The sequence below is a fragment of the Mus caroli genome, unplaced genomic scaffold (assembly GCF_978045245.1).
Source record: "Mus caroli unplaced genomic scaffold, Mus_caroli_1 scaffold_9, whole genome shotgun sequence".
NCBI classification, from domain to species: domain Eukaryota; kingdom Metazoa; phylum Chordata; class Mammalia; order Rodentia; family Muridae; genus Mus; species Mus caroli.
Genome location: NW_028227264.1, coordinates 14,195,699 through 14,209,590, shown reverse-complemented (window position 1 = coordinate 14,209,590; position 13,892 = coordinate 14,195,699). Strand labels below are relative to the sequence as shown.

Genomic DNA, 13,892 nt, shown 5'->3' with positions numbered 1-13,892 from the left:
ATTATTAAGAGTTTATTATAGGTGTTTTCCACAGTCAGTTCTAGGGACTAGTAGTATTTAATCTTTTAGGTCATGGCTCATTTTATATAGTTTAATGAATTAGTACTGTTATAAATATTTCCTTATATATTTTTTTTCTATAGGGAAAACAACTATTTGCCACTTTCATGCCTTAGATGACTCATTTCTAGTTTTCCTCTCTTTCTCCCCTAACATCCCCATTCTTTCACTCCTCCCCTCCCTAACTCACTTCTCCAAAGGAAGTTTAAGAATCTGAGGTTGCCCTAGACTGGACTCTAAGCAATCAGAGGCTCCAGGTGGTATGCAAATTAACTAGTGGGCTGAAATTTGGCTTTTGCCCTGACACCTGGGGATGGGAAAAAGCCGACTATAAGCACATTCACTATGATACTGTGGGGTACTAATCAGCCACACTGTATGTGACCATCCCCATTTCTCTGAAACCTCTAAGAATGGAGCCACAAGTTAGCCTTATGATCTCCTAGTATCAGCCATATTGCTATTTCATGGCATTGTTTTCTCCTAATAAATATCACCCAAAAAGAAAATCTGCCTCAGTATTCCTAATGACCCCTCAATTACTGGGACAGTTATTAGAGTGTAATCAAATTTGAAAGAGTTCCTTTAAATGTTTATCTTTATCTCATTGCTTTTTTTTACATTATAGTATTTTGCTTTTATTTTTATTGAGTTCAGCATATTTAATTTTAGTCATTTGAACCACATGCTATTTAATTTCCTAATAATTAGAACTGGTACAGGATATTTTGCATTGTTTATAGTTTATTCTCTTTTTACTGTAAACACACTTTAAAATGAGCTTTAACTTTTTTTAGAATGTATTAACATTTGTTTTGTGTTCTAGCATTTGGGATGGTTTCATGAATGTTCTTGAAAAGGAAGGATGTTCTTCTCTTTTTTAATGAAATATCTCAGAAACATCAATTAAGACCCATTGATTGACAGTAATCTCATCTTTCACAGGGGTTTTACATGTCTGAAAATGGGACATTTGAATTCCCAACTGTAAGAATTGATACGTTGTCTTTATAAGTTGTCTATATTGATGCAATTGTTACATTATGGACTTTAAAAAGTCCATAAAAATTTATAATAGTTGAATTATTCTTGTATGCCAATCTTTTTACTATAAAAATAAAAGCATTTGTTTTCTTCCTTCTAATAGGATTGTTTGCCACTCTGGTGAATCTGGGGCGCAGAGTCTAAAAGTGAGGCAACTTTATTGGCATTGGTATCAGAAAATCTATACTCCCAACGTTAAGCAGAATTGCATGAGTAAGATGATTGAGCCACATGTGGCACAAACTTGTTTTGCCATAGAGGCACGTGAATAACAACAGCTCAAGTAAACTTATTTCTATCTACTACACCTGGATGGGCAATAAACACACATTCCACGAGTCATTCTGTTTTGAAGAAACTGAGGTCACAAGACTCATGCGTTGTGTTCTTGTAGTTTTCCTTCAAGTACTCAGAAATCTTCTCACACAACTTTATTCTTGGGCTGTGTGCTGACAATTAGTCTCTTTAAAGTTCTTCCGTTTACCATTAAGCTATTGAATAGGCAAGTATTTTAATTGTATGGTTTGCATACTGGTATTCTATAATTCTTTTACTTTCAATCTAAATATTGAAATTTAAACTAATTGAACTATATTTCTTAAGAATGTCTTTAAAATCCAATCTGATAATCTTTGAATTTTTAAGCTGAAGTGTTTAATCCAGTTATATTTGTTGTACTACTAACCTGTTTGAGTTTATTCTGTCCAGTTATACATTTCTGCCTGATGACTCCTGTATTTTTCATTATGTTCCACCTATTTTTGCTACGAAACATTTTATGTACTATTTTCACATTATATATGTGTATCCATGCATATATATATATATATATATATATATATATATATATACACATATACATGCCAAAGCACATATGTGGAAGTCAATAATCCTGTTAAATTTGAAACCTTTTCAGTTGTTTTTCAGTGATATTCTAGGAATTACAATGTATTATAAGCTTCCAGAATATAGCTAGGTGGTTTAATTACTAAAAGATACAGCAATTTCTTCTTAAATATAATTATTTGCTCAAATATAAACCTTTTTTATTTTTATGTTCTATTTTCAAATACTTGGCATGTGAATGCATTATAAACATATATTGTTAGCTGTTTTCATCATTGCTTGATTTGGTATAACTATTCAGAAAATTATAAGATGAACAAATTAAACATTTTCATGTAGTTCTTTATATTTATCACATTTTTGCCGTTTTGCTTCTTCAGTGTTCACTGTTGACTTTAATTAGTACCTGGTACATTAATTTTTAGGATTTCCAGTAATTGTCCATTTTTGAAGAATATCTTTGTTGGCGATACTGGTTTCTGTTCACTCATTTTCTTTTAGGTTCTGGCTTCTTTTATTCCCTCTTAACATCAGTGCTTTCTATTGACCTCTTATCTTCGAATTACATTGTTTCCTGAGTGTGTTGAGTTCCTCACATCACACTGCTGTGTCCAAGACTTTCTTTCCTTATCTGGCTTCCATCAGTTTGACCACCATGTCTACTGTATGAGTTGGTATCCATTTGGTGTTAATCTAATGTGAGTATCACTGATATTGTTAAAAGATTAATATCATACAGTCACAGTTGGAATGTTTCTACCCAAAATGTCTTTAAGTAGATTCCTTTTTACCTCTTCTGCCTCAACTCTTGGAAAAAATTTTTTTCTCCTTGCCACTGTTGTTTTTCCACCCACATTTTTTATAGGATATTTTCTTCATTTACATTTCAAATGCTATTCCATAAGTCCCCTTTACCCTCCCCCTGCCCTGCTCCCCTACCCACTCATTCCCACTTCTTGGCCCTGGTGTTCCCCTGTACTGGGGCATATAAAGTTTGCACGACCAAGGGGCCTCTCTTCCCAATGATGGCTGACTAGGCCATCTTCTGCTACATATGCAGCTAGACACATGAGCTCTGAGAGTACTGATTAGTTCATATTGTTGTTTCACCTATAGAATTGAAGAACCCTTCAGCTCTTGGGTAGTTTCTCTAGCTCCTCCATTGGGTGCCTTGTGTTCCATCCTATAGATGACTCTGAGCATCCACTTCTGTATTTGCCAGGCACTGGCAAAGCCTCATAGTAGACAGCTGCATCAGGGTCCCTTCAGCAAAATCTTGCTGGTGTATGCAATAGTGTCTGCATTTAGTGGCTGATTATGGGATGGACCCCAGTGTGAGCAGTCTCTGGATGGTCCATCCTTTCGTCTTAGCTCCAAACTTTGTCTCTGCAACTCCTTCCATGGAAATTTTATTCCTTATTCTAGGGAGGAATGACGTATTCACACGTTGGTCTTCCTTCTTGATTTTCTTGTGTTTTGGAAGTTGTATCTTGGGTATTCTAGGTTTCTGGGCTAATATCCACTTATCAGTGAGTATATATCAAGTGACTTCTTTTGTGATTAGGTTACCTCACTCAGGATGATATCCTCCAGATATATCAATTTGCCCAAGAATTTCATAAATTCATTGTTTTTAATAGCTGAGTAGTACTCCACTGTGTAAATGTACCACATTTTCTGTTTCTATCCCTCTGTCGAGGGACATCTGGGTTCTTTCCAGTTTCTGGCTATTATAAATAAGGCTGCTATGAACATAGTGGAGCATGTGTTCTTCTTACCAGTTGTAACATCTTCTGGGTATATGCCCAGGAGAGGTATTGCTGAACATAGCAGTACTATGTACTATGTAGTATTATGTTCACAGTACATAGTAGTACTATGTCCAGTTTTCTGAGGAACCACCAGACTGATTTCCAGGGTGGTAGTACCAGCTTGCAATCCCACCAGCAGTGGAAGAATGTTTCTCTTTCTCCATATCCTCACCAGCATCTGCATCACCTGAATTTTTGATCCTAGCCATTCTGACTGCTGTGAGGTGGAATCTCAGGGTTGTTTTGATTTGCATTTCCCTGATGATTAGGATGTTGAACATTTTTTCAAGTGCTTCTCAGCCTTTTGGTATTCCTGAGTTGAGAATTCTTTGTTACTATATTAATCCTCCCAATCCATGAGCATAGGAGATCTTTCCATCTTCTGAGATTTTCAGTTTCTTTCTTCAGAGACTAGAAGTTCTTGTCATGGAGATTTTTCACTTCCCTAGTTAGATTCACACCAAGGCATTTTATATTATTTGTGACTATTGTGAAGGATGTTCTTTCCCTAATTTCTTTCTCATCCTATTTATCCTTTGTGTAGAGGAAGGCCACTGATTTCTTTGAGTTTATTTTATATCTAGCTACTGCACTGAAGCTGTTTATCAGGTTAGGAGTTCTCTGGTGGAATTTTTAGAGTCACTTATATATACAATCATATCATCTGCAAACAGTGATATTTTAACTTCTTCCTTTCCAATTTGTATCCCCTTGATCTCCTTTTGTTATAAAATTGCTCTGGCTAGGATTTCAAGTACTTTATTTAATAGGTAGGGAGAAAGTGGGCTTTAAGAAAGAAGCTTTAAGGGCTTCTACTTGTTTTGCAGTGTTCTCCTGTATTTCTTTGAGTTATTAATGCCCTTCTTAAGATCTTCTACCACCATCATGAGATATGATTTTTAAATCCACATCTTGCTTTTCGGGTGTGTTGGGGTATCCAGGACTCGTTGTGGTGGGTGTACTTGGTTCTGATGATGCCCATTGTTCTTGGTTTCTGTTAGTAAGATTCTTACGTTTGCCTTTCGCCATCTGGAAATCTCTGGTGTTAATGTTCAATTTGTCTCTGGTTGGAGTTTGGTCCTCCTGTGATTCTTTTAGCCTCTGTCAGCATCTCTGGGAGTCCAACTCTCTCCTGAGTTCCAGTGGTCAGAGCACTCTCTGCAGGCAAGCTCTCCCCTTTCAGGGCAGGTTGTCCAGCAGTCTGGAGCTCTGATCCACTTCCTGAGTTCTGGGGTCAGAACTCTCCCTGTATGCTGACTCTTCTCTGGTAAGGAATGTGCCCAGGGGTCTGGGTTTCAGCTCTGCCTCCTGACTGAGAATGAAGGTCTGACGCGACCCTGACCAAGAAGCTCTCTTGCTTCTATTGCCCATGTGCTGTCAGGTGATCAGGAGGTCCTAGGAGAGTCCTCTGGTGCCCAAGATGCCCTCGGCCTGGGTCATTCAGAAGATGGCAGGGCTGGGTCCAGCCCGTGATCCCGAGGTGATCCCAAGGTCTTGTGGCATGGAGAGCATTCTGGAGCCCCCAGTGGCCTCCGTTGAGCTCAGAAGAAAGATGCGGTGGTGGCCCCAACTGGAACAGATCCCAGTCTCTGGTCGGATGGGGCTCCCCTGTCCCTGCTCCTGCTGGCACAAGACCCTCCACGATTCTTTGGAGCTGATGTTGCCTTCCACTCACCTGTGATCTCGAGGTGATCCCGAGGTTCTGTGGTGTGGAGAGCACCCTGGAGCCTCCAGTGGCCTCTTCTGGGCTCAGAAGGAAGATGGTGCCTGGAAATCTTTTTATTAATGATTTTGTATATTTGTTATGATCTAGAGTTTTCTGAGGCTTTGCTAAATTTCCTTCAATATTTTCATTGCATTTCAAAATATATTTAATGTTTACATACTATCAATTTTATCAGTTTTTTTGGTGTCATTTCTGGAATGTCCCATTTAAAAAAAAGTAATATGTTAATTTACTTAACTGTATTATTTGTTGAATGATTATTATTATATTTTATTTCAAGTTTTTTAAGTTATTTCCCTCCCCTCTGTTGAACATATTTATAGTGGTTGCCTTGGAAATCCTCTTTGCCAAATGCAGTACATTTGGGATAACTTGCTAATTTCTTTTTGACTTTTTAAAAACATGTCACACTCTCTCCACCAGCTGAGCAAGATGTTGAAAGTGAAGAAGGTCAAGGGAAAGAAGGTGGTCCCGGCCCCCACTGTCGACAAGAAACAGGAGGCCAAGAAGGTGGTCAACCCTCTGTTTGAGAAGAGGCCCAAGACAGGACATTCAGCCCAAAAGAGATCTAACATGCTTTGTCAAATGGCCCTGCTACATCATGCTGCAGTGGCAAAGAGTCATCCTCTACAAGCAGCTCAAAGCCCCTCCTGCCATTAACCAGTTCACCCAGACCCTGGACAGTCAGGCAGCTACTCAGCTGCTTAAGCAAAAGGATGGACCATCCAGAGACTGCCCCACCCGGGGGTCCATCTCATAATCAGCCACTAAACGCAGACACTATTGCATACACCAGCAAGATTTTGCTGAAGGGACCCTGATATAGCTGTCTCCTGTGAGGCTTTGCCAGTGCCTGGCAAATACAGAAGTGGATGCTCACTGTCATCTATAGGATAGAACATAGGGCCCCCAATATAGGAGCTAGAGAAAGTACCCAAGAGCTGAAGGGGTCTGCAATCCTATAGGTGGAACAAGAATATGAACTAATCAGTACCCCCAGAGCTCATGTCTCTACCTGCATATGTAGCAGAAGATGGCCTAGTCAGCCATCATTGGGAAGAGAGGCCCCTTGGTCTAGCAAACTTTATATGCCCCAGTACAGGAGAATGCCAGGGCCAAGAAGTGGGAATGAGTGGGTAGGGGAGCAGGGTGGGGGAGAGTATAGGGGACTTTTAGGATACATTTGAAATGTAAATGAAGAAATTATCTAATAAAAAATTATAAAAAAAAGCTTGCCCTCAAGTACAGGCTAGAGACAAAGCAAGAGCAGAAGCAAAGGCTATTGGTCTGTGCTCAGAAGAAAGCTGCTGGCAAAGGCGATGTCCCAACTAAGAGATCACCTGTCCTCTGAGCAGGAGTCAATACAGTCACCACCTTGGTGGAGAACAAGAAGGCTCAGCTGGTGGTGATTGCCCATGATGTAGACCCCATTGAGCTGGCGGTTTTCCCTGCCTGCCCTGTGTAGAAAGATTGGGGTGCCCTACTGCGTCATCAAGGGAAAAGCCAGGCTGGGGTGGCTGGTCCACAGGAAAACATGCACCACTGTTGCCTTTACACAGGTTAACTCGGAAGACAAGGGTGCTCTGGCTAAGCTGGTAGAAGCTATTAGGACCAATTATAATGATGAGATCCATCACCACTGGGGAGGTAACGTCCTGGGTCCTAAGTCTGTGGCTCACAATGCCAAGCTGGAAAAGGCAAAGGCTAAAGAACTCTCCACTAAATTGGGTTAAATGTACACTAAGTTTTCTGTACATAAATATAATTACAAAAATTTTAAAAAATTAAAAATATGTCACCTTGACTTGGATTGATTGAGGATATCTCTTGATCTCCCTTTGTTTCTTTAATTTCAAAACAGACACTTGGAATGCTATATTTTAGAACTTCTGGCTTTTGATTTCCCTATGAGGACTCCTGTTTTAATTGTGATACCTAAAATTACTTAGCTATGTGAAAAACCTCTTGATGGACCTTGTGTAGGTGGTTGAATACATTCAAAATTCAGAGAGTTTTCTAGTTTGTTCTACTTTTTCTTTGCTATGGATCTTTCCAGGCCTCTTAAGTATATTCTCAACCTCTCAGTGAATTTCTGATGTGTGAAGAGCTTGGATGTCTCAGAATTTCCTCCTGGATCCACATAGACTGTCTAGGACTAAGTGGAAAGATTTGTTTTTCTTAGTTTTTTTGCCCATCAGGATTACCCTAGGTAGGGTCTGAAAATGACCCAGTTTGTTTGTGGTTACCTCATTTTTCAGATCCTTGTAGTAAATTACACAGGAGTGCCTGGACCTGAGGTGCTTTACAGGGGGACTCATAACTTGGGCTCTGAGAACCCTGTGTTTCCCTGTCCACTTCCTGCTAGATATGGACTCACAGTGAGCTTGGAGGACATGATTTGCTGCATGCTGAAGGTACTGCGTTCCACTCCCACTGCTGTTAGGGCACTGCCACTCTATGCCCTGAGCTATGAGAAGCCTGCTATGCTTGGTGGACAAGCATGTTAGATCCCCATTTTTTTTACAACTGAATGCCCAAAGCACTAATGAAACTAAGCTTTACATTTTCATGATTTGCCCTTCCCCCATTTTTAAGTACAACAAACCGCAGGGCCTTAAACATGACCTTAGTTATCTGGACATTACTAGGCAAAGTATACGTGATTAAAGATGGGCATGGATTATTTGTCTTTTACAATTTGAGAGACATAGTCTGTGACCCCAGCTCTCCTTCCCATGTACCCTTGGGTCTGGGAGGTTCTATAAGAACTTTGAGTTATACAGCATAGCAATGATGACTCTGGGTCAAATCTCCTGAACTAGTAACCCAAACTTACGATATGGTCAGGGTCTCCTTTCCTTCACAACTTTAATGGAAACACAGCTCCTATACTATGAAGAAGCAGCATTATGGAGAGCCCTCCTGGAAAGACACCAAGACACTAAAATCACTGGCCAATGGCCCCAATGGGACTCCAGCTTGCCAGCCATGAGATTGGAGCATCTTAGGAGTACATCTTCTAGATCCAATTAAATGAACACAGTTCATTCCATCTGTAGCAGAGATGAACCTTTCCTGCCAAACCTTGCCCAAACTGTAAATTTGTGAGCAAAATAAATGATGATTGTTATTTCAAATCACTAAGTGTCTGGGTGGTTTGTTACATAGCCATAAATAACTAGAACATTAATTTTCTGCCTCCTTGAGGAATGGGAGCTGGGGATTAAAGCTAAGAATGGTTTCTATAAAATTCATTTATCATGCAACTAGCAAGCAAGAATTTTCAAAGCTACAAAATTAAATTGCAAAATTATAACCTTAAAAAAAAAAGCTGCGTTAGTAAAGCTTGCTGTCATTAGTAGAAGGTGGTTATGATATTGAGCAATGGGGATGTTTACCTAGAGAATTGTGGAGCAAAGGAAGAATGTAAGAGATTAAAGGGAGAGAAAAAATTAGATATTTGCCACAATAACCCTCACCTTGTTTGGCTGAATGAGAGAAACATGCAGAGCACAGAATTGTGAATCCCTTCCTTATCCTCAGCTTGCTGCCTATAGAAGCTGGTGTTAGGCAGAATTCACATGAGTACAAACCATCGGGGTTTAGAAGACACAGTAAAGGAGTAAGACAAGACTGATTCACGTTTTTCTTTTTCCCTACATGTTCTGCATGGCCCGATCCCCGAGTTGAGAATCAGTATGCTGCCTGGGAATTCAAGGTGGCTCTCATAAGGCCACACAGGCCCAAGACAGGGGAAAAATACGTTAAAGTTGCAACACAGTCCAGAAGTTCTCTTCTAGGCTGTGGCCCAGCAGGGGATAGAGACCCATGAGGCTTTCAATGCAAATATCATGGGGAAGTGATTGATTGCCCATCACTAGTAAAACCAGAGGATTCCAACAATTTCTATCATGAGGTCATGGGAGACTCTTCTATACTCTTATCTTTAGATTAGAAAACAGTCAAAACAGGGAGTCCAGAACTAAGAAAATTTGAGTAATTTCCCTAATACATTGGGCATAGCTAAGGTGTTTAAAGTATTAAATCAGATTAAATTGACAAGTATATTAGATTTGTGTCTAGTCTTATCACATTATCCAATTGGTGGGAACTTTTTTGGAAGTCCATAACACTTAGAGATAAAAACATAGAAAATATGGCTTTTGCTATGCATATCATTAATTATGAAAATATATTTAGTCCTACACACACACAAACACACACACACACACACACATACACACACACACACATATTGAAGAATTTCCTAGCTGGGAAGTTAACAAGATTTTATATTCTGTGGAGGTATTTTCTGAAATGAGAAGTGTGTCAAATATTTCCCCTTTCCATATGATTTTTAAAATCCATCTACACTTGATAGCTTGTACAATCAAACCTCTATAGTCTTAAGTTATGGATTATTTATATTAGGCAAAGATTAATAGGGATTTGTAACACTGAATGATAGTTAAATATATCTATATTCAGAATGTGTTGGTATGAATTATGGCTTTATTATTTACTGGCTAAGTGAGGACTTAACACCTCCTTCTTAAATATTCTCCTCTGACAAATGCATAAAAATATCAATGCAGCCAGTTAAATTCTTTTTTATTAAACTCAGTGGACATTTAAGTTGTTCTTACATAGTAAACTCAGTAACTGAACTTTGCTATCATTGCTATTCATTTATTTGTAAAATGCTGATCACATTAGATTCTTAGCCTTTATGTTTCCCAATCTAATGAAAATAGTAATTAAACTGCTTTTGGCCAACCAGTAAAACTTTGTACTCCTACCCTTGAGCCATGAAGAGGGTAGGGGATAAGTCTGTTCATTTCTCCCCAGCCTTTCCATGTGTGATGATGATCAGTCAAATTATTTGGCACTTGTGCAATAAAGCTTCTTATACAACCCTGAACCATAATTCATATCCACACATTCTAACTACAGATATATTTAACTTCATGCAGTGTGTCAAAAACCCTGTTAATCTTCACCTAAAATACCAAATCTATTAGCTTAGCCTGGGAAATATATTGAAATAAATGTTCTTTGGGTAAGACCAGATTTCCAGTGTCCAGTTAGGTGTGGCTCCAGGATAGATGTACCTTGCTTTTATGACTAAACACACCTGCATTTAATTTTACCTTAATATCTTTGAAAAATTAGCAACTACTGTTATTACTATGGCTCAAACTAGGATGTAATTAACAGAACACAGGGCTGATTTTAAGGGGCCAATGACAAGTGTTCTTTATAGTCTTAAGTTTTAGGTAGGAAACTCTAGTGTCTACTGTCTCTAGTATTACTCAACATTTTCTTCCCCCAAACTGAGAATAAAGAATAAAGCATACTAGGATTAAAAGTTATCTTAAAATTAACTCAGAAGAAAGAAAGACAATAAAAAGTTCCACTGGGATGGTATAAAAACCCCTTCTTGCCATGTCCCTAGGTTAGAAGCCAAAATGACATCTGTGAGGTTAGATTAAAAAATTTAACTCAAGAGCTGCAGGGCAAATGTCATTAGGCTGGAGAAATCTGACAAAGATTTGCAACTTCTTATAGCTAAGAAGTCTACAGTGCCGGGGTAATCCAGTGACGTGAATTATACTGCTATATACTTGCATTTTCCTCATTGGGGTAAAAATTATTCTCATTAAACTAAGTCATGTAGAAGATTCAGTTCCCTGTGAATATGAACCTGGATCTGACAGTAGCAAGAGTTTCTTAATGTAAGAAGAACTGTGGGGGAACAGATGAATGGATGTGCGCCCAGAGCACACTGGGGGCGCCATGATAACAAGGTAATGCTTGCTCTACTAAACTCAGAACATGACTGATTTCTTTTGAATGATGAAAGAAAACTCAGTTTATGACTTAGGTCCCTATAGTTAGTGGATGATGGAGATTTTGCATAATGGTTTTCTAATATTTACTGAATAGGTAAAAATCTTTACAAATAATCATTTATTTTTAAAATGAAAGAACCATATTGTAAATCGAATAGAAGAGTAAACTGAAGCCTTGCCCTGGAGATATTAACAGGGCCTGGGGATGTAGCTCAGTGGTAGTGTACTCATATAGTATGTGGAAGGCACTAGATTTGCTCTCTAGAACTGCAAACAAACATACTCCCTCAATTATTCCCAGAAATATTGATAATACACACACATATATAAGTACATGTTGTGATGATCTGTAAACCCTTCTAGTTTTTTACATGCACAAATGTATACATAGGCTAATTTACAAAACACAGAGGTAAATATTTTCAAGGATTTAGCAGTAGTCACGATATCAGAAGTTATTTATCAGGAACACAAAACAGTAAAGCTATACAGAGTTTTTCTGAGGTAAATGTGCATCAAGGAATAGCTACTTTCAAAAGATAGAGAAAAATCCACATAGGGATGAAGGCAATGAGAACACCCCTGTAAAAGGTTCCTGCCAAACTGAGATCAGGGCATCAGGGATTTTGTGTGGGCAATCTAATGTCACAGAATTCAAAACTTTTACTGAGATGAGCTCTTATGCACATGAAAAACATTTTGTTCTTATTACACAATTAAGCATCTATGCACAACCTTGAAAAGAGTACCCATTTGGAGAAAGATGGAGATATATACATTTGGGAGAAATTGTCTTCTGAGAAGGTATATAAAATTAGAGATAGATTTTTTTCATTAAGTCTCATTAAAAAGTAGATGTAAGATAAATTGATGATTCAAATTTGTGTGAATGTGGCAAGTTACCTATATAAATATAGTAGGCCAGCAAATTATTTATGCTGCATATATAATCTTTGTATATGCCATATAGTTACAAATAATGTAATTAATTTATAAGTATATATTAACTGATATTTACTTATCTTATCAAATGTTCATGAAATTTTGAAATAAGTAGGATTCCATCATAGTCATTTTGTACTTGTTTATTAGCTCAAAAAAGCCCAACTTATAATCAGAACATCTTCAATAACCTGCTGAAGTTATAGATTTTGCCTAGAACAAAATAAATTCCCAAAACACATCTACATCTTCAGAATAGTAACAAAAATCCTAGCAATAAGCTTCCTAACATAGAAATGGTCAGTAGGCAAATTGACCATTTAAAGTTGACAGGAAGATCACTATTTTGTTACCCTGGTAACAAAAAGAAAGATCTGTAAAATGTGCCTGTTATTCTCTGATGGGAATTTGTTCATATGTTTATAATGTGTAGGAAGTGGTAATACTGAGAATTGGATGTATACTTACAGAGTGTTTTGTTCTATTATTAAGCAGTTTTGATATAAAAGCTGTTTACACCACTTAGTTAAAATATACTTACCCAAACATTGCAAACATTATTCTTGTACATAAAATCATCTTTATACATTCTTGTGTGTGTGTGTGTGTGTGTGTGTGTGTGTGTGTTTGGTTACCCCCAAACACACATGCCTTCTGCTTTGGAAAAGGAAATAACATGGAATTTTGTGGTTAGCCTGAACTTTGAGAGTGGCTCGGTGCTCTTCTCCCCAGCTGTGGGCTGTGGGAATCACTATGACTGAAACAGAAGAGGAGGAATGTTGGGCTCATTTCCTCTTTATGTTCCTTCTTGCTCTTGGAAAGAGGCACAGTGAGTCATACACAGGGGACCAGGAGAAAATGGAAGCAATGAGATGTGAGTGGTCTGACTTTTGGATTTCCTTTCCTCAACCTCTCCTTTCCCTGGAAAAGGGAGAGTTCCTGCTGGCTGCACCAGCCAAGCAGCCTCATGCTGAAAGAAGGCACTATTGGAGCATGGCTTCCTCTCTCTGTTTCCATGAAAGTGATGCACTTGGCTCAACTCTGCTATGGAAGAAACTAGAAGATTGATCCTTTTCCTATCCATTCATCCTAACTCTTATCTGAAGGAACCTGTTAGAAAAAAAGATCACGGAAATAGCTAGCTGTCCTGAAATATGTCCTCCCTCCTTCTACTTCTCCATCCCCTCCCCCTTCCTCCTCCTTCTCCTCCTCCTTCTTTTCAGTCCCTAAATTCTGAAGCTTACCTAGACATCATTGTATTATTTACCATTCTTCATGACTGTTTATTGTAGGCTTAGATTTCTTTCAAAACCGACTTTATTTAGGGGTGGTAACCACTTCAACCTTCCTTCTAACTCACCAACCAGAGGTAGGGAAAAAAGACGGTCAATAGGAAAAAGGGGTTGTGGACCTATTTAGAAGTAGTTCATTGGGGTGATTCTACTCGCCATTGCCAGGATTCCAGCAGTCCTGTTCAATGGCAAACACCAAACATGAATCAGTAGCAGTGGCATGATCCTGCAGAAACATCAAGGCTTCACCAAAGACCAGTAGAGACCAGTGAAGCTTTGCACAGTGTAGCAAAGCAAGTGTTCTCACTGTTTGTGGGGT

At 38.6% G+C, this 13,892-nt stretch overlaps 1 pseudogene; it reads left to right on the top strand.

Annotated features, from left to right (window-relative positions):
- The first annotated feature begins 5,919 nt into the window (after positions 1-5,919).
- On the top strand, positions 5,920-7,220 carry LOC110304006 (large ribosomal subunit protein eL8-like; annotated as a pseudogene).
- The last annotated feature ends 6,672 nt before the right edge of the window (positions 7,221-13,892 follow it).